Genomic DNA, 22,908 nt, shown 5'->3' with positions numbered 1-22,908 from the left:
CATCATTCAGAGCTATGGTTGATAACAGATTATTAACATTAGAATAATAAAACATAAGATTAATAACTAACAATGTTAAATGTTTGAAACATGCAGTGACTGTACAGTATAGTTTTACACAAATATCCTTATTTGGCCCAGTAGATGCTTCCAATTTAGTCTGAAGTCCTTAAGCCTCAAAAATAATGGATTCTCTGAAAGGAAAATCCCTTCTAACAGATTTTAAAAGGATTAGTGTAAAACGTGCTTGTTGGCAAAGCTGACCTTATGTATGGTTGTATAAAGAGCCATACCATAAATGTAATGAACTGAACATATAGTGCATTATTTTCTTGAGGACACGGGGTCGACTGCTGCAAAAGGCAATGATTGTATGGACCTTCAGGATTATACAAATAATACCAAGGGGGATTTACATAGATACATCCAACTTCTTGCAGCTCATAAGTGCCATGATATTTAAATAATCCGCTCTTCCTGGAACAACTGTTGCTCTACAAATTCATAACCAGTGTTTGAAAGACTAAAGCCACTTTAAGGGCAAAAGAAAGCTTAGCGTTTCAAACAAGCTGTTTAACTGAATGTCACGAGGACAAGAAAATATATACAACAGAACTTTCCTAATCAGGGGACAATGTCAGCAATAGACAGCTTTATATACAATGTTTTTGTAAGAGTCATCATCACAGGACAAACTGGAAAGACAAGAGCATCACTCAATAATATCACTCGCTCTACATCATGGGAAAAGAAGAGAGACAAAGAGAGACCGAAAAAAGACTGTAATTATAATCCTTCGCCAACGTTTACTGTAGTAACTAGGCTATAGTTTAAGCTAAAATATCAAAGTTGCTCTAGTTATTGTTAATATATGTCTGGGAAAGTAAAGACATATGCCTAACACATTCTATTGATTTATATAAATGTGTTGCATTAATAATTCAGAACGCTTGCTTGTTAATATTTCAATGTATTAGACTAGAAAATCCATCTTTTAATATTGAAGGTTTCTGGATGTGTCTGAAAGAGATAAATACAGCTCTATTATGTTAGGTTATAATCTCAGGTTATTTTTGTTTGTGATCATTATTTCTGCACAATGTTTAGCCTAAATTACCCAATTTATTAGTTCCTCCTGCTGTTTGTTTCCAGACGGTAGAAATTAATACGACATTATGTGGAAAACTCAAACAGAATGTATTACAGACAACAGCGCCAACTTATGATATTTATGTGATATATATACACAAACACCCCTTTATGTGCCCTCACCAACAATTTATTGATATGTTAACGAAGAATTCTTCTACGTTGTCCAGGCTGTTGTAGTAAACTCTTCATAGTTCAGTCAGTTGTTATTGTTAAAAGTGGGTTTTACTGGGTTATCGGGTTCAAATATGGACCCACAACACAAAAACCTGCTCCGATCTCAGCAGCTTTTTCTAGCCGGAGTAGCTTTTTGTGGACAACATGATCATAGAGCATTTATACCAAGAGGAGATCTTAACGGAGAGTCATTTAGAGGAGATTCATTCTGAGTTGTCTTGTAGGGAAAAAAAAACGCTAAAGCTGCTGGATATTCTGGCCACGCGGGGTTCGCGCCTTCAATCAATTTATTCAGTCTTTAGAAAAAGATTTTCCATTGATCAAAGACACATTACTGCGACTGTGTGCTGAAGAAGACACCAAGCCTTCTCCTCCGTCCTTCTCAGGTGAGTCCTGCGTGGGTGAACTTGGCTATCGTACTTGGCCACATCTGACAGAACACCCCTTTTTGGGATGTCTTTAATTGGAAAAATACTATTCATAAAGAAAGTAAGTACAAGTAAGCACAAATGTTATATAAGTCATCATTTGCATAGCTAGACGAATGTCCACACAAAATGAAATTAAATGAAAATTAAACCTTGCATGAAAGTTTTGTGTGAGGTTTAGGGAATAGAAAACATAGCCTAATTATCACTAACTCACTAAACTAATTAACTAATTACCTAAATGAAATCCTCACAATGACCACACACACACACACACACACACACGCACACACACAGGTGGGCCTGGTGAATATACGGAGGGGCCTCGGGTTTTTTAATCTTATACACGTGATTCCCGGGCTCCGTATTATAGAGCTTTCACGCTGCGTGCGGATGCGGTCCGGCGATCCCTTCCATGTGCGGTGCAGTGCAGAGATCGTTTCCGCACCGAGTCTATTTCTGATGTGCTGCACGCGCTGAATTAAAGTGACAGGCTGACAGTGCATGGTTCGTGGTCAAAATGATTGACTTAAAAAAATATAATAATCTCACCATAAATGTGTTTAATTAAATAAAATGTAGTAGTCTCACCATAAATGCATTTAATTTAATTATACTCTTTTACACAGTCATCTTTTTTTACTTTAGGACTGGGGTAAAGCAAGGAAAAATAAAATTTACTTCAACAAGGCGACATAATGAACAACTCTCGTCTCATTCATGGTGGAGGTGAAAAAACAATTTGTTTGTGACATGCAATATTTATTGTATTAAAACTTAAAGAGTAACTAAACCCTAAACCAACTTTTTTTTAGTTAATGATCTATAAGAATGGGGCTTTATTAGTGCTGTTCATTGATTCGAGTAACTTTTTTGACATTTGAATATAAAGTGTTTTAATTCTACAATATATGGTGTAAAAACGTGTGAGTGCTGCCCTCTTCAGGTTGAACGGTGGCTACTGCAGTTGATTTTTCCTATTGGATGTTGCGGTGGCAAGTGACGTAAGCGGTGGCAGGTGACGTAAGCAGTTTCCAGCTCACCACGCCCCTTGGTACGAGCTACCACGCCCTTGGCAGTATAAAACCATCAAAATCACTGTAGTGAGTCAGGAGCTGGAATTGCGAATATTGGTAACAAACAGGATAGACTAATATAGCATCTATTTAGCATAGCAATTATATAGTTATTTAGATCTTCAAGTTAGCGTAGATTTATCTGTATTTAGTACAGTGGTCAGGATGGTACGGAGGTGTGTTGCTGGTTGCGACAGCAATGCTGGACTGCATAGTTTACCAGCAGACTTTAAAATTAAGCGCCAGTGGTTGCATGCATTTGGCCTGGAAGACCGCAAGTTCCCGCCTAGAGCTCGAGTGTGCAAACTGCGTTTTACACGGGATTGCTTCCCCAACGCAATGGAGGTGGAAATGGGCTTCTCCACACAGCTCGCGCTGAAAAGCGACGCGGTGCGGGAGTTAAGACCGCAGTTTGAGCCAGCGGCTCGAATTGATATGAACAGACACCTCGACATCCTCCACTTCAGGTAAAAGTGGGGGAGAAAAGTCCTCTACTTCAAATGATCGCTCTGTTGCAAAGCTACTTGCGTCATTACAGTCACTCTCCATTTTAGCGACTCTGACAGCAGCTGTCAATCAATCCGTCACTGCGAGTCTCAGGATCACGCCGCACTCGCTCAGCCCCGCCCCAAAGGTTCATCCCCTCTATCTCCGCTGTGATTAGTTACACTTTAAATGCAAAAGAAAAGGCATGATAGTCGGCTGTTTTTGTAAATTTTAAGTTTTAATTAGAAATGTTAGCAATTTTAATATAAGTACTACATGGTTAAATATTTTACCACTTGTTTGAGCAACTTAATATATAAATCTATATAAGTAGAGCTGAATAATACGTTGTTTAAATTGTGTTAAAACGTCTATTAAAGAGTGTATATGTTTTTTTTTTAAACTTTTTTTAATAAAAGTTTCTGATAACTTCTGGATTTGAAATACAAATAGTGAGTATGTGTTTTCTGGTAGCCTACAGTCGTGGATCAGTCACGCAGAGCGTGTGGCCGGCCCGTGCAGAAAAAAAATTCACAAGAGAACGAGCTGATTCTGTGTTTTAAAAAGAATCATGACAGAAGAAAACAGGTATGCTATGTGTTATATATTCACAAGGCAAACAACCAAATGCTATCAAACATGTTTTTACTGGTGTTCAGGTCACACACAGATTACATCACATCAACACGTGCAAATCACATCACGTGACTTAAATACCATAATATACTCAGCTGTATTTCGAGACACAGTTGCATTCACAAAACGTAAACAAACGCCAAAGGAGACGGTGAACATAATACAAAAAGTGGGCAGAATAACACAGATAACAGCCTGTTAGATGACACCACACATAAAATAAGAAACAACAACAGGTCTCATAAAACTTGTTAAAAGAGTTGCTACACCCAAACCGAACATGAATAAGCTTTTAAAAGCCTATTAATAAAAATAACTCGAATCAGACCATCCTTTCAGAAACAGCAGTAATGCCATGGTGGGCCAGCATAAAAAAACACAGTGAAAATTACAACATAAAAAGTGGGCAGAATAACACAGATAACAGCCTGGTAGATAATGCCACACATAAAATAAGAAACAACAACAGGTCTCATAAAACTCGTTAAAAGAGTTGCTACACCCAAACTGAAATAACTCGAACCATCCTTTCAGAAACAGCAGTAATGCCACGGCGGGCCAGCATAAAAACACACACAGTGCTACCTGAACTCTAAACCAGGTGGAGTCTTCTGGGCTTTGAGTTGAAAACGCTGATTATGTCATCATAATCCGAACTGTCAATAAATTCTCTTTCAAAGGACAGAAGTGCCAAGTTGTTCAGGCGTCCAGTCAGCATGGATGACCTCAGGCGCGTTTGGATCCTGTTTGTTGCGGAGAAAAGTCTCTCTACGCTGCAGGATGTTAAAGGCAGTGTTATGATGGCCCTCAACAAACCATTGATGTTGGGAAAAATGTCGGCAGGGCAGCTATCCAGTATTTCCATTAATGTGGGGAAGTTCTCCTTATCCATTTTCCATCTGATGTGCTGGATGAATACAGCATGTTCAGCATGAGGAATGGCAATGCCATACAAAGCACACGGATCATTTAAAATGTTTTTTACTCCAAAAGTGGCAGATCCAGGTGTGAAAGAGGCAGAGGCTCTCATTACACCGTAGGTGTCGTCTTTAAACCTGCAGTTTAACTCGGTTATCTGTCGATCAATGATGCAGTTCCACAGGGCCTTTAAATCCTCATTGCTTCTGATGGCCGAGGTCTTTCCCAGCGTTGTGGTGACAACAGAGTCATGAAACTTTGAAGGCAGCTTGCGTTCACAGGCAGCAACCACGTCCCAGTTAGCTATCTCGTGCTTTTCCATCAGCTCTTCTGTCAGTCTGAGCACTTCAAAAAAGTCACCCTTTGAATCCTCTCGGAAAGTTGCATATGTAGCTTTAAGTGTTTCAATGAGTGAAATACAGTCCGTCACACATAGCGTTGAACTCTGCAGCCCCTTGGTGGCAAAATCGCTGTTTTCAAACAGTTTGCAAAATGTTAAAAGCATGAAAACAAACTTTTTCGTCTGCACCTGTTGCAACAGCTGGTCTGCATCGATTTTACTTTGTCCACTAGTTTCGGAAAATCCAGCCAGAGCCTCCAGCAGTACATCAAGCAACTGCAAAATCTTATGCACTGACCCTGATTTTGAGCTCCATCTGGTATCACATGAACGCTCCAGCTCCATAACCTGGCGGTTGGGATGCATCTCCTTTTGTACCTCCATCAAACAAGAGTGCCGATGGGCTCCGGTAAAGAAGTTGTGTATTTGATTCACGGTGTCAAAAAAAGTACTCACATGTCCGGACGCTTTGGCGGCGGTGCAAAGCACTAAGTTTAGCCGATGAGAATTGCAATGCACATAGATGGCTTTAGGAAATGTTCCTTTCAAAATAAACTGTACCCCTCCCTTGTGCCCCGACATGACCGATGCTCCATTGAATCAGAAACCGACGCAGAGAGCAGGATCCAGTTCGAGTGGTTGAAGGACCTCCAGGATTTTCTGTGATATCCCTTGCGCTGACAGATCTGCGGCCTCAACAAAGCCCACCGCCCGCTCTTTGATAATTCCTCCATGTGTGAATCGCAAACACACTGCAACCAGCTCACGTTTAGCTAAATCCTTATACTCATCCGCAAGTATGGCAAAATATTGCCCATGCAGTTCAGTCTTTATTTTACGGAGTAGGATCGATGCTGCAGCTTCAAGCAGCTCATCCTGGATGTGGTGGCTCATGAATGTGGCATTTCGGGGCAGCTCGTTCAGTCGATTTTCAATTTCTGGAGCATATTTTTACATGAACTTGAAGAGCTCTAAGAAATTACCTCTATTAAGTGTATCTTTAGTTTCTCTATGGGCCTCTGAGTGGTATTTCCAGCTTGGCACATAACATGGCAATGTCCAACACCAATGTCCAACAAGTTTAATATGCTCCCTGTTTCGCTCCACAAATGACGGCGTGTCACCGTGCAGCTGGTTCAAAACTGTGGCTTTGCGGTGCATGGCTGACCATGTACGATTTTTGCTTAGTTAACGCCATAGCATGGGGCTTGCTTGCTTCATGTTTGTCGCAGGCTTCTCTGAGACGTTTCCAGTTCTTGTAGCCATCTTTAATAAAAGCAAACTCTTGTGTGCATCTCCGGAAAATGTTTACATGCCTTGCAAAACACTGCATCCCGTTTTTTGCTGTATTCAATCCATTTGAATTTATCATACCAGTTGCTGTTGAATGAGCGTGGTTTTCCACTTATGATAGTAGACGGAAATGTTGACAGCTTTGGCTGAGTGGCAGGTTCCTCCAATGCCGATAGATCCGATGGCGTAACGGTTGTCTCTTTGGATGCTGGTGGCGGTGGAGTGCAGTGTCAGCCTTCATGCTGACATTAACGCTAGCATGACTCGATGAAAATAAGCCACTAACGTTAAGTGTCTCACGACCATCCTCCTCCTCCTCAGGTAACGTTATGACATGGTCCAAAAGTATATCATCATCTTGACGTGTTTTTTTTTAAAGTGCGTCAATGATAGCTGTTTAGCTATAGCTCAGTTAGTTTTTCGCGGAAAACGTTTGGTCTGAAACGCGCCCGCGGTGTTGCGTGATAGCATCACTGGACTGACACGTGATATGCCGACATAATATTTTTATTTTGTAGCTATTTTTCGTAACTTCTGTACTTAAATGTCTTCAGGAAACTATTAAAATTAAATTATTTATTAATTCGTTATTAATAAAATTAAAAAAATAAATTGTTTTTATTAATCTGATTGGGTGGGCCACCAGTCACGTGCCCACCCAGGCCCACCCATAAATCCGCGTCTGACTCAAACTGCGTTCCATTTTTTTGGGGGGGGAGATTCCATAAGCATAATTGTTTTTACATTGTCCAAACTGAATTTTCCCTCACACAAAACTTTGTCATTTTAGATTTTCAGAAAAGAATAGCCTATTCTGTATGATTTCTGAGCTTGTTTTAAAATGTACTGGTATTACTATACTTGTGGGGACATTTGGTCCTCATAACATTGAAAATTCCAGGTACAGACACACACACACACACACACACACACACACACACACACACACACACACACACACACACACACACACACACACAAATAAATAGGTGTGTGAACTTTATTGTTAACATTAGAGTGGGTGTGGCCATGTGTAACTTACTGTAAATGTGCAAGGCTTCATTTTGTCTTGATATTGCAAACTAGTATTTAATCACATTATTTTATTATCGTATTCATAAACACATTGATTTGTAGTGCAAATCGTTTTGTAGTCTATTGTACCTTACTATCTTCTAGTTATTTATCTGTAGCTCTTAAAGAAGTCTCACATATTCACAGAAAATAGTTTACATTACTTATGCCTTGAAAAATAAGGTGGATATGCAAACCTACACTGTTTGGTCAAATGTCTCCAGATTCTGAGGCAGGCATGTCTCACATACGTGTGAGAGAAACTATATATAATATATATATATATTTTTTTATTAAATATAATATATGTTAATATTGTTATACTTGTATAGCTTTTAATAAAAATACAAATAATAAAATATAAAAAATAAGTAAATATCACAATATAACACATCATTAACTAAAACATAATTGTATTTTATAAAAGCCATTTCAAGGCACCAGTTGCACTACACGTAAAGCATTTTGTTGTCAGATGTGTTTCTATATTTCCTCGTATTCTTTTCCTGTTTCACCTGATTTCACTCTCTGCCTCATAATGAAACTAATCTTTTTTTTTTTTATTGAGATGAGGTTATGAAAGCTTGAGGTCAAGCTATTACATCTCCCGTTACTGCCCGGAGGGTTAAATAACAAATGCTTTAATTGCCCTTTCCCTAATCCTCAACACTAAACCCTCTGTTACCAGTTTTAGCTGGGAACCTATACAGCAAATGCATTTAAAGCATAGCAGATTTCCATATCATTTGAAAACTAATGTTTTTGCATATTTACAGTCTGTGAAGTGCCTTATTTACATCCACACCAGTCTGGTTTCAGACGTTTGTAAAAACAAAGGAGTACTCTGCATGCACTATATATATTTAAGCTGCTCTTTCACTGAAAGACAGCTTATTATCTGCTTTCTGTTGTTTTCCCACCCACTAACAACCCCACACTGACACTCCGCATTTCCCTTTTTAGACAGTTAACCGAACCCCAGAACATCTAAAAAAACAAAAAAAAAAAAAAAAACAACCAACCTCCTAGAAAAAAAGAAGTAAAAAGAAAAACAGAAGAAGAGCGATGTATAAAAAGAAAAAAAAAGAGCTGAAGTTGTGTTTTGAGTCTCTCAAGGCCAGGCCGGCTTGGTGCGCTGCCCTGGTTTTCCATGAAAGCTGCATTAATTCCTGGCACTAGCGCTGCGGCCCAGCACTCTCGCTGAGCATCCTCCTTTCTAGGAAAAATATAATCAAAGCCGTTTGTTGGCAGCTCTCCCTCTCCCTTTCCCTCCTGTCTCCAGTTACTGAGCTGAAGATTTTATTGTGGTTCAGATGGTAATAAATTGGGGGATGGGGTGGGGTTAGAGAGAAAGCATAAAAGAAATGGAGGGAAAAAAGAAGCATGCTTGCAAATTTCTTGGAAGTCGAGGACGAGCGCTACTCTGAGCAGGCATTCTTCACACTGAAGTACTCGCTTTAATTTTAAGCTCTTCTTAGCTTAATAGGTTTGAGTCGTCAGGGGCCGTTCGGGGACAGAAACGGTTGTGGTGCTTTGTTCTTCCTTTCCCGCTTTTATTGTCATCCACTGCTCATATTATCAATATTCATGTCACTATGAATTTGGATCTTGACACCAATGATGTCATCCTGTTGGCATGGGAACGTGTTTTTCATTCAACTCGCTTTCATGCTCCATCGTTGTGACAGGCTCTGAATCTGAAGTGTCACGGACACATTAATAAATGAGACGCATGTTTTGGTTGAATTGAACAAAGCACCATCCTTATGATCTTATTACCCACTTTTAAACGGAGATCAGTCAAGTGGGGACACAATATCCTCATTTTAAAGTCCATTTGCACACCTGCTGCGAGTCATGCGTGGCATGTTTATTTATGAGATGCTTGCTTTAAGGAAAATTATGCAAATGGATCCTTAAACCTTCACTTACGGGTTCTGGGAATGATCGTACTTGATGCTGTAAGGTTTTGAATTTTAAGTTGTTTACAAGGCTAAATGTTCTGTGCCAGGCCTCTAGACAAATTTATCACAACTGGCTTCCATTATAGCAGAAGTTAGCATGTCCATAACAATTGGTGACTGCTTATTAGTGCAGTTGTGAGTCATTCTGGGAGCTTTCTTCTCCAAATTGGCTTGTATGAGACCTTGATCAGACAAAACGGCATATTTTTTTGTTGTTGTTCTGTTCTTTACTTTGTCAGTTTTAACCAAAGAACTTATTCAAACTAATGGTAACACTTTAGTATGGGGACTAATTCTAACTATTAACTAGTTGTTTATTAGCATGCCTATTAATTAATATTAATATATTTGCTGTTTATTATTACTTATAAAGCAGATTTTGCATGACCATAAGCTACCTAGTTGTTCAATCTTAGTTGCTTTTTCATTGTTTTCATTTAGCATTGTTTTTGCATTCCCTATCAGAACAGAACGTAGGAAGCTGACAAACACTGCTCTACATGATCAGTAACATGTGTCCACCAGACCAGTGCTACTAGTCATCAGACCACGATGACTATTGTATCTGTCATTTGCACAGCTGCATTTGCGTGTGTCTGTCTTATTTCTTCAGGTCAATCCCTTATACGTATGTTAGTCACCCTCTGTAATACCCAGCAGCTGCAGATTCATCTCAAGAGCTTTTGCACCGTTCTCGAAGTGTTTACTTGTACAGTGTATGCCAGTGTCGCCCACAAAGACTATAAAAAAGCTTGAGTACTAAAGTAGATATCCAGCACATAATATAATCTGACGGCATATGGCAAGCATATGGTAAAACATTCACATACAATCCTGTTTCTGTATAACAGAAGCACAGAATTTTTTTTTTTTTTTGTGCTATATGGTTGCTGGAAAGTATATTGCAACCAAAATGAAAACTGTTGTTTTGAACCTGTATGATGTTTTTTTTTCCTCAAGTGGAGACAAATATTAATTTTATTTGAATAAATAATTTTGTTCGCCAAAAAAAAAAAAAAAAACGACTTTATTCAACAATTTCTTCTTTTCCTTGTGACTTCACGCGTTTACAACAGTACCACGCGAGGAGAGATAGGAGAGACTGACATGGAAGAAAATAGGAGAGACTGACATGGAAGAGAAAAAATTGTTAAATAAATTAGTTATTTTTATTTTCTCCTTCACAAAAAGTATTCTCGTAGCTTTATAAAATTACGGTTGAACCACTGATATCACTTGGACTATTTTAACAATGTTCTTACTACCTTTCTGGACCTTGAAAGGGATAGTTACGTAGCTCTAGGATTTCATAAAAATGTATTTTGTTTGCCAAAGATCTTATGGGTTTGGAACGAAATGGGGGTCAATAATTAATGATAGATTTTTTTTTTAGGTGAACTATCCCTTTAAGAGATCCTGAGATCATATAGTGAGCAGGTAATGTTAAGCTCCAAACAGGACAATAAAAAAGAAAAGTTGTACAAACTTTGAGGTTTTTTTATGTTTTTGAAAGAAGTCTCTTATGCTCACCAAAGCTGCATTTATTTAATTGCATTGAATTTATTTTTACAGTAAAAACTGTAATACTGTCAAATAACACGTATCTCTTTAAATTAAGATTTTATTTATTCTTGTGATGCAAAGCTGAATTTACATCAGCAATTATTCTAGTTTTTAATGACCGTTATTATCTTTCAGAAACCAATGCAATATTTCTATGAAATAAAAATATTTGATTTATTTAATGTGTCCTTGCTGAATAAAAGTATTCCTTTCTAATGTCTAATATATAAAGCTACACCATTTTCACCAGCATCATTCTAGGATGTAGTTACAGTGAAGTCATCGTAACATGTGGGATCGATTTTTCAAAGCCATTTTTTGATCTAATTACAGTGAATTGAACAGATCAGAACAGTCACGAGTAGGTCATTATTTTAGGAAAACATGCTTAACCAAATGTTTGAAGCGTATAAAACCTATAAGCAAGGTAATTTATAATAGCAAGCAACCTTGTTCCTAGTAACAATCACATCAGTGTCGGCTAAGCCAGACTCTTCTCCTGGTGTGACTTGTCGCCTCTCTGCCTCACCAACGGACCAACGCAGGAAAACAAAAAGCAAAAGCCGTTCCAGCTGGACTCAACACTCAGACTGATTCCTTGATGTGCTGCGCCGGTTAGGAATGTTTTGTATTGACAAACAGAGACAACACTCTCATGTTGTTGCAGTTTGGAGATGATTGGGAGGTTTATCGAGATCAGATGTTGAGCGTCCACAGCCAGTTTAGCCACACAAGATTGTTTTTTGTTCATGTGCCCAAACCCAAGGCTTACACATGGGGTCTAATAAGGACAATTAATAGGTCTTCGATTTATGCTCCATTTGAACATTTTGAGCCACTTCATAACACGAAACCATCTGTCTCAAGTTGCTTGTCTAGGCAAATCTTTATATTTTAGATTTTGTGTCTGCATTCATTGCTGCCATTCTGATTTATATGAAGCTGGATTAATAAATTAATAAACGATTGTGTCAGTCATCTGAAAAATAACAAAACTGTGCTGGCCCAGTCAGTTCAGATTTGTACTTTTCCTGCTCATATTTTGATTGAGAGATAAGATACAAAACACAATACAATTGATTTTTGCAAGAAAATTTATTTGTTTTCCAGAATGTCTTTTTTTTTTTTTTTTATTAAACTTTTTTTATTTACCTAAAAAAGTTAAATAATAATATAAGTTATAAATAGAGAACATATACTTTTACCCAAGAAGAGTTGTCAGACCATGTATATATATATGTGTATATATATATATTTATATATATATATATATATATATATATATATAGATAGATAGATAGATAGATAGATAGATAGATAATAGAATACATTCTATATGTTAAATAAATAAATTACATATAAAATAGAATGTATTATTATTATTATTACATTATGTACATATATATTTTTTAATTAAACCATTATTTGTATTATTAATTGTATTCATTACAGTTATTAAAAAAAATAAGTTTATCATGTTTTCAATTCACATTAATAGCTCTGGTCTGATCCTTGTGTCAGTGTGTACACTTTCCACAAAGGATGCGTTTTTGTGCATAAACTTAATTATTCATTCCATTCTTTTTTCGTTAGATGTACAAACAGAAGCCACATATTTTTGACCAGACATTTCAATCTTATCTTTCAGTCTGCAGTATTTTCGGTTTAGAGCCGAAAATACAGTAATCCAACTGGAATTCCTTCCTCGGGCAGCAGAATTGCGGTCATAAGGAATGAGATGGAACGTCTGAAGCCTGATAAATACTGGAATGTACTGAAATCACGTTTGAATGTATGAAATGTACAGCCTCAGAGGAAGCCAATCACATCAAACCACAAGAAAAAAAAATAAATAAATTAATGATCAAAAATATACAATTTGAGGCTAGTTTGCAGTAATTTGTATCAATCTGGACAATTTGGAAAATCTGGATTGTTAGCATGATAGCCTGTATTGAGCCTAAATGTCCTCAGTGAACCCTCCTCTACTATCTTTCTTCAAGAGGAAACAGGAACATTAATGTCACATTGTGATGGTATCCTGCAGGTTTATGTGAGGTTAGCTGTGAAATTCTCTGGTTTATATTGTATATTCTGGTGATTTATACGCCTGTGACTTTTCCTCTTTTTAACTTCGGATAAACAAGCCCAGTCCTGTGACGTCAGGCTTGTTGAAAAGCAGGGTTTATTGTGGGATTTCGTGGAATTTTCCAGAGATACGACACAGCTTGCTGTTCCCTAGAGGCCATGTGTGGGCGGTTCACTATTACCCTGCCTAAAATTAACAAATTTACTATTTCTAGAGAGACAGAGTGACCTGTTTTAGGAAATTCAAACACTCACACACATGCACACTCGCTCACGTCTTCATTTTTATTGCCTTAAAAAAAAAAAAAAATCCTAGTCCTTCAAATTTACTGCATCCTCTCACAAGGATGTTTAATTAATTATGTAAACACTTTCTGCTGTTATGAACGAACTCACGGGCACTTCTTATAACAAAAGCGTGATGGATAGGCTATATATATATATACTGTACATCAGAGCTACATGTGCCTCCATACGGCCTCTTAAGACTAAAGTACACTAACTGTCCCCTTCAGATCAAGGCTTCTGCATACTTTAGGTTCTTAAAGTGCACAATCAGTTCCCTCCAGCAATCTGGAGTTAAGTGTCCACATGTACGCATGAAAATGGAAGCTGGAATGCTCCATCCTATAAAAAAGAAACAATTCTCAGAAAAGTTAAACATTTCGCCGAAACCCAGGCAATGTTCTTTGCAGAGCACCCTCTCTCTCTCTCTCTCTGTTTTCGTTCTTTCTATCTACACTATATTTTTATACATTTATACATTTATCTATTGTATTCACAGGAAAACCTCTTTTTACCAATTGTTCTACTTTGTTTTTATCAACTTTAATCGTGATTGTGCTATACACATTTTAAATTAGTTTTTTTTTATTTTTTAATAATATTTACTGTGAGGCTGATTCTCAAAATGTCACTGAAATGCTACTTTTTCTTGGTAACCAATATTGTTTCAGACATTTTTGTCAGCAAAATAAAATAAACGGATGACAAATATGCCTGCTAATATATTGAGTACAATGGCAAAACTGTACACAAAAATAAACACAGAATGTGACCACAGAGTCACAAATAATCCATCTAAGGTATCGCTTTATTGAATTAACTAAATAAATCCATGAGAGATGTTAATAAATCTGACTCACTTACTGAATCACAAATTGAAATCTGTGAAATTAGTAATTTTCTTGTCAGAATGAAGCTTTTTTTTGTACTTAAAAGTTAATTCAGCATCATTACTACTCTATGTTAAAATGACAATGTGTACTTATAGAATTGTAAGTTTTTTTTAAATTGTTTATTTCATTTTTATATTGAAGAATATGTTGAAAATAATTTTTATGTCAAAAATAATAGTATTCATATTTTTATGTTATAATAACATTAATGTAATAATATTATTAAAATATTCGTATTTAAAAACATTTATTTTAAAACAAAACATTAAAACAATCACTGGCCATTCTTTTGACTACTATTATGGCTTGATTGCTCACTCCCAATGTCTTTTATGCACTTTATCTTTATTCTTAATCTTTGTCTCTGACTGTTTTTTTCCACTTTTCCTTTGTGAACCTCCACCACCGTGTGTCGTTAATCAGATAAAGTATTGCCACAGACATGTTATGGATCTTTACCAGCTCACCCCTGTTTACTAAAGCAGCACTTGCCGTGTGAAATCCTCTTTGCAGTGTTTATTGCTGATGGTTGGGCCACCTCAACGCACTAATCTTCTTTGTCTCAGGGGTCTAGAAGCTTTAAAGCTGTGAAAAACTACCATAAAGTGTCCAAATCCATGGCAGAGAATTCCTGCACTTTGTTTTTTGAGCACTTATAACAGTGAAGAGGAATTGAATTGAATCTTTTCTGCTCCCATTATAGCTGAAGTGGGCAATTTCTGCACCTGTTAGTGTCACCAAGTGTTTCTGAACAATGTGGATCCTTTATAGAAGATTATAGGAAATAATGTATGAAATGAAAGAGTGTTAGAATCTGCTCATAAGTTATTCAAATGTCCTGCCTTACAGAGTTGTTATTCTCATGGCGTGGTGTGGCCACTCCTGTCTCTTGACGACAGAAATCAATGGACGTCCTTGATTTTGTGAAGAATTTGGGAACACTCAAAACAAACTCTCAAACCGACCTTTGCTCCATTCATCCCCGCTGCTCAAATAAAACACATCTCTATTCTCTTGGGACAAAAACAATGACGTGACTTGTTATTGCACAGGGACAGAAAGATTGGATGTTGATGTCGCCGCCAAGAAACTGATTTGGAATGGTTACATTTTTTTTCTAGTCCTTCTCTTCCGATATAATTAAATGGTGTTTGCTTTTATGTATATGTATCATTTTAATTTAAATTAGTTTATGTCTTATATGTAAATTCTCGATCAGTCCAGTAAATGTGCTTTGACTTACTGATGCTGCTTTATGTAGAGACTTATCACATGCTTTTAGCAGTTTAAGCTGTTCCACGCAGGTGCATGGTGCATGGAGCATGTTTAATTCAAATAAATATACTTGCATCATCTAAGCGATGCTGTTTTGTGTCCCCCGACCCCCTCAAACATCTGTTACTGAGGTCAGAAATACATATACATGGCTTGCAAAACTTAAGTCATTTAGTGACAACCTGAGTGCATTATAACATGGAATCATATATGAATAAATCATGTTGCACAGCATTCCCTTACATTCTTTCGCTTTCAGTGTTTATTTCTTATTTCCCTGGAACTGCATTTGCAACAAATTTCATAGTTCTGATTCAGCCAAAACAATTTTAAATATAATAGAAAAAACAGCATAGACAAACACGGACACACACAGTATTAGTGTTGGGATACTTGCACTCGGACTGCAATTAGGAATGAACTTGTATGGACTTGAACATTGTCACGGATGATACAGGAGGCAGACAAGGTGGTAAGTCTATTAGCTTTATTAGCAGAATGCTCCGAAACCAGATGGAGAATATGTGAGCGAACAGGATGATAAGAACCAATGTAGACTTAACTGAAGAGTCTCTGATCACAGGAAATGGGTGAGGGATCGCAGAAGGAGGACTGAAGACAGAGGAAGACTGGCTGATCTTTGGGAGATGACTGACAGGTCGCGGATCCTCAGGTGAGTGTAGAAATAGAGTCTGTATGCCATGAAATGACGAGACCAGACGAAGACTGAGGGGTGAGAGTGGGTATATAAGGGTGAGCAGTGATGAGGGATAGCAGATGACGGTGATGAGGATGAAGAGATGCAGGTGATGATAATTAATATTGCGAGGTCTACCACGACCCCTGGGGGCAGGACGATCAGGATGGTCTGCATGAAACTGGGTGAGGAGAGCTGGGTCCAGGATGTCTTCGCGGGGTACCCATGAGCACTCCTCGGGGCCATAATCCTCCCAGTCTACTAGATATTCCAGCCGGGGACCTCGTCGCCGTGAATTCATGATGGTGCGGACACGGTAGATAGGTTCTTCTTCTACTGGAATGGGAGGAGGCGGTACGTCACTGGATCCTCGATCTGAGGGAGGAGAAGTGACAGGATCAGTGAAGGGTTTTAACAAGGAGACGTGAAATGAAGGTGAAAACTTGTAATGAGGTGGAAGGTTGATCCTCTAAGTGACGTCATTCAGCTGCCTCTGCACGGTGAATGGTCCAATGTATCGAGGACTCAGCTTACGGCAGGGCAGGCGAAGGCGGATGTCTCGGGTTGAATGCCACACCTTCTGAAAAGGTTGATACTGGGGAGGGTCTGTCCGTCGACGATCGGCTTGGGTCTTGTGCCTTTGCACTGCCTGTTGGAGGTGCACGTGAGCTGAGTCCCATACTCTCTCGCTCTGATGGAACCAATAGTCAACAGCTGGAACCTCCGAGGGCTCACCAGACCAAGGGAAGAGAGGAGGTTGAAAACCCAGGATACACTGGAATGGGGTGAGCCCGGTGGTGGATTGCCTGAGAGAATTCTGGGCGTATTCAACCCAGGGGAGGTAGCGGCTCCAGCTGTCCTGGTACTGGTGGCAATACGATCTGAGGTATCGTCCTATCTCCTGGATCTTCCGCTCAGTCTGGCCATTCGTCTGAGGGTGATATCCTGAGGAGAGACAGTAACCCCAAGTAGTCGGAAGAAGGCTTGCCAAACTCGAAATATGAACTGCGGACCTCTATCAGATACTATATCTTCGGGAATTCCGAAATTTCTGAAGACATGGTGGAACAAGGCTTCAGCAGTCTCGAAGGCAGTAGGGAGTCCAGGTAATGGGATCAGCTTGCAAGCCTTCGAGAACCGATCCACTGCTACTAGGATACAGGTGAAGTTATTAGACTTTGAAAGGTCAGTCATGAAGTCCACTCCAAGATGAGACCACGGACGATGGGGTATAGGAAGTGGTATAAGTTTACCCTCCGGAAGTTTTCTGGGAGTATTAGTGATGGCGCAGACTGAGCATCCTCGAACGAACCGGGAAACATCTTGGGAGATAGACGGCCACCAGTACCGTTGTTTGAGGAGCGAGAGGGTACGCTTGCTACCTGGATGTCCAGAGCCCGGAGCGGTATGAGCAGAGTCCAGAAGGGCGGTGCGGAATTGTTGAGGTACAAAGATGAGCCCCTCTGGACCTCCCGGCGGAGCGGGATGGAGACGGTTTTCCTGGGATATCTGTTCGTCTAAGTCCCAGAGGATTGGACAGACGAACACGGCTGGAGGGAGAATGAGTTCAGGGAGGCGCTCCTCAGACGAGGAATGATGGAGGCGAGAGAGAGCATCCGCTTTACCATTCTTACTGCCAGGTCTGTAGGAAACAATGAAATCAAAACCTGTAAAGAAGAGAGCCCAACGGGCCTGACGAAGATTGAGCCTCTTAGCTTCTTTGAGGTATTCCAGAATACGATGATCAGTAATGACTTGAAATTGGTCATTGGCTCCCCTCCAGCCAATGCCTCCACTCTTCCAAGGCAAACTTGATTGCAAGCAGTTCCCGATTCCCGATGTCATAGTTCTGCTCCGCCGGGGACAGCTTCTTGGAGTAGAAGGCACATGGATGGAGTCTGGAAGGTTCACCCTGCCGCTGGGAGAGGACCGCTCCCACCCCAGTAGAAGATGCGTCGACCTCGACGACAAATGGCAGATCTGGATTAGGATGGACGAGGATGGGAGCGGTTAAGAAGGCGTCCTTCAGTTGTTGGAAGGCTTGGATGGCTTCGGAGGAAAAGGGAAAGAGACTTGGGCTGGCCTTTCAAGGAAGAGGTCAGGGGAGCACTGATAATACTGTAGTTATTGATGAATCTTCTGTAAAAGTTGGCAAATCCGAGGTATCTTTGAAGCGCTTTCACAGTAGTGGGCTGCGGCCAGTTCCGGATGGTATCCACCTTCCTCTGGTCCATTTGCACTCCATGCTGATTGATGATATAGCCCAGGAACTTCACCGAAGTGGTGTGAAATTCACACTTCTCCAATTTCAAGTATAACTGATGGGCTCTCAATTTCTTCAGGACCAGAGTGACATGGCGTCTGTGTTCAGGAAGTGACGATGAGTAGATGAGGATATCATCCAAGTTAACCATGAAAAATTTATTGAGATACTCTCTGAACACTTCGTTCATATAGCCTTGAAAAGCTGCAGGGGCGTTGGATAAACCGAAAGGCATTACCCTGTACTCATAGTGGCCGGAGGGTGTGACGAAAGCAGTCTTCCACTCGTCACCCCGACGAATACTGATCAAGTTGTATGCCCTGCGCAGATCCAACTTGGAGAATATACAGGCCCCACGTAGTTGTTCTTGGGCTGCTGGGACCAGAGGAAGGGGATAAGTAAATTTGACTGTTTGGGAGTTGAGATGGCGGTAATCAATACACGGCCTCAAGCCTCCGTCCTTCTTAGCCACGAAGAAGAAGCTGGAAGCGGCAGGTGAAGTAGATGGATGGATGAACTGTTGCTGAAGGGCTTCTTCCACATACTCCTTCATGGCCTTCTGTTCAGGGATGGAGAGAGGGTAGATACGGCCTTTAGGTAGAGTGGCTCCAGGTAGCAGGTCGATGGTGCAGTCCCATGGCCGATGATGTGGTAACTTGGTCGCCAACTGCTTGCTGAACACATCCTGGAACACCCTGTACTCAGTAGGAATCTCTACCTGATGCTGGACTTCTGGACTCTCAAAGGAAGTCGAACAGACTGGAAGCTTGGGTTTTCGCACTGAAGACGAAGAAGAGGGAGAAAATAGAGCTCTCAGGTTCCTCTTGACCGGAGTTAGACAGGTATGAGTACAGTTTTCTCCCCAACGAAGGACCTCCCCGGATTTCCAGTCAATGGTGGGTTGATGTTGGACCAACCAGGGGTGTCCCAGGATGAGCTCAGCAGTAGACTCCTCCAGCACCAAGAATGAGATGTCTTCTGCATGTAAACAGCCAATGCGGAGCGTTAATGTGGGAGAAACATGACTGATTCGACCTCGACCCACCGGCTTTCCTTGAATGGTGTGGATTCTGAGTTCTTGATAACTGCGGTGCTTGCGGACGTTCAGTTTTTGGAGGGGCTGGATTGAAATGAAGTTCCCCGCTGAACCAGAGTCAAGGAGGGCTTGCGCTGAGACACAGACATGAGAGGTTAACAGATGAACCATGGTACGGTTTAAGGATTCAACTTTAGGAGGGATCTAAATGGAGCTTACCGCTGAACGTTGAGGTCGAACAGGGCAGGAGCCGATGAGATGATTGTCGCCCCCGCAGTACAGACAAAGGTGGAGCTGGATGCGACACTGACGCTCAGAAGGAGTGAGATGGGTGGAGTCCACTTGCATGGGTTCAGGTGCTGGAGGAGAAGCAGTGGGAGCCGGGAACGGAGGACTGACAGCGGTAAATGGATTGTCACAGCCAGATAAGCGTTGAGATACTCGAATGGTTTTTTGAATAAGGTTCTCAATTCCCATGGAGTCATCATAAACTACTAGCAGCTGACGGATGTTTGGATTCAGGCCGTGGCAGAAAGCAGTAATCAGGGCAGATTCGTTCCAACCACAGGATGCCTCCAGGGTATGAAACTGGAGAGCATACGTGCTGACAGAAGAATTTCCTTGACGGAGATTGTAAAGCTGATCATGAACTGAGAGATCTGAAACTGCTTGGCCAAAGACTTCCTTGAAATGAGAAATGAAACCTGACAGGGACTTTAACACTTGAGAATTTGAATTCCAGAGAGATTGGGCCCATTGGAGGGCTCTGCCAGATAGTAGAGAGATAATAAAGGCCATTCGGGCAGAATCGTCGGTAAACTGATGCGCTTGCATTTGGAAATATAATTAAACCTGAAGCAGAAAACCGCTGCAATCCTCTGCCTCACCACTGAATGGCGCTGGTCGGGCCATGGGACTCGCAGAGGCAGCTGGCGAAGCAGCGGGTGTTTGCGGAAGTTGGTGTTGGCGTGCAGAGTGAAGGATTGCTTCGGGGATGGTGGGTGGGTTGTCCGGTAAAGATGAAAGGATTGACTGGCGCACTGCTTGAACTAGCACAGCAAACGGGTCTTGAAACGGATTCGTAAGATTCTGCATCTTCGGTCTGGTCTTCTGTCACGGATGATACAGGAGGCAGACAAGGTGGTAAGTCTATTAGCTTTATTAGCAGAATGCTCCGAACCAGATGGAGAATATGTGAGCGAACAGGATGATAAGAACCAATGTAGACTTAACTGAAGAGTTAAGTCTACATTAACTCTTGTGATCAGAGACTCTCTACAAGAGTCTCTGATCACAGGAAGTGGGTGAGGGATTGCAGAAGGAGGACTGAAGACAGAGGAAGACTGGCCGATCTTTGGGAGATGACTGACGGGTCGCGTATCCTCAGGTGAGTGTAGAAATAGAGTCTGTATGCCATGAAATGACGAGACCAGACGAAGACCGAGGGGTGAGAGTTGGTATATAAGGGTGAGCAGTGATGAGGGATAGCAGATGACGGTGATGAGGATGAAGAGATGCAGGTGATGATAATTAATATTCGGGGGATAACGAGCTAGTGGGAGGAGGGAGTGATGATGAGGACGGTGTTGATGGTGGAATCCTGACAAACATGAACTTTACTTGAACTTAAGTACAGTCAAATCCTTGTCATGTCTAACATAAAGGATAAAGAAAGCAACAACGTCACAATTTAATCCCATCTAACATCAAAGTTTTAAAAATATACTTTATATTACAATAATTTCACATTCAATCTTCAAATTAATATAGAAACAACATAAAGACAGTATATGTTATATTTGTTTAATGGCATCTTTTTTTAAATGACTGAAGGCAAGTATCAATGATCCCATTACTTTTGTTTACTGATTCCAATTGAAAGCAGTTCAATGATGTTCTACTGAAGCTGATTCGTCACTTGTACCGTTTAGGCATTCGTTTGACTAGCGTCTGGTGATGAGGCGTTTGGAATGCACGTCTGAAAATCTCCTGTTTTATGTCGTCGTAAAGACATTCTGCGTCTAAATAAACAAAAGTCTTCTTGTCTTGTAGTTCAAAAAAATAACTATTTGTTTGAGAATTGGACAACTCTGGTCATGCTGTATGTTAGTTGTTGCATGCAAACAAAAAGGAGAACACAAAAGGAGATGTTAAAGAAGCCGACAGAAGTGAATGTCAAAGAAATCATCCAGTTAGAAAAAAATTGGCCCAAAACAATCCCAACTGACCCTTCACAAAGACTCTTCGTTACTGTAGCTCTGTCTGACAAGCCATGCCACTCTCACACAACACATCATGTTCTCATGCAGTGAAAAATACACTGTGGAGCAAAGAGAAATCAATAAATGCTTTAATGTGCACCTCAGTTCAAGTGGCACATGAACCGATCATCTCTTCAACTTTGCTAGTTACAGCACAAAATAAACATGAATGAAGATCAGAAGGTGATTTGTTTCAACTGCAGATGTCAATACACACTATTTTTCATGTTCAAGTCGACTGATGCTAATCTACTCTCCTGTCTGGTTTGTTTGGCAGATTCGGATTGCCTGTCAATCAAACTCTCTGCGAAGGGTCACTTTCCTTACAGTATTTGTTGTTTGGTTTTGTGCTGTAATTATTTCAATGAGATGTGCTTGTGTAACGACTTACTGTACTTCTGAAATCATACATTGTTTTTTTTTTTCAGTTCAGTGTAGCGTTCCTGACCACATCCTTCAGACTGTTCCGACCACGCAGCATCTGAACCATTTGGCCACTCGTCTCAGTTCAGGGTGGAAGTCTGTGCTGCTTGACCTGGGCCTGAGCTCTGCAGATCTGTACTGATTCAGAGTCAGGTGCTCACTGGGCTGGTCTTGTGGACGCAGAGGGACGGAAGAGAAGCCACAGTGAGGCGACTGCTTCAGAGGCTGCAGACATCCTGACATCTGTCTTCCAACAGGTGTTTGTGTGACATAACAAGTCCTTCTTTTCAGGACTTCATTCATCTCTTGAGCTGTGGAAAAACCATGAAACACAGCGAAGGAAGAGAAACAGACAGTTTCCTTGCATGACTTTTTGTATTTTGTTACAGGAATGTACTGTAACTCCATCGTAGAAAATTATATAAATGTGTTTGGCAAACTGCTAATGACAGGTTAGCTCAGAATAGCATGGTCATTAATTGACAGTAAAAGTCTGAAATGTCCTCCGGTGTGACATCTGTACTGTCACACCATAGAACAAAATATGTCAAATTAAGATTTTTTTTTATTTTTTCTTATAATT

The 22,908-nt window shown here is 40.2% G+C and overlaps 1 pseudogene; it reads left to right on the top strand.

Annotated features, from left to right (window-relative positions):
* Positions 1–1,397: 1,397 nt before the first annotated feature.
* On the top strand, positions 1,398–22,594 carry LOC132105394 (death domain-containing protein CRADD-like; annotated as a pseudogene).
* Positions 22,595–22,908: the final 314 nt, after the last annotated feature.

Source organism: Carassius carassius, chromosome 26 (genome assembly GCF_963082965.1).
Source record: "Carassius carassius chromosome 26, fCarCar2.1, whole genome shotgun sequence".
NCBI classification, from domain to species: Eukaryota; Metazoa; Chordata; class Actinopteri; order Cypriniformes; family Cyprinidae; genus Carassius; species Carassius carassius.
The sequence above is the reverse complement of the archived record's forward strand: the minus strand, read 5'-3'. Positions and strand labels throughout refer to the sequence as shown.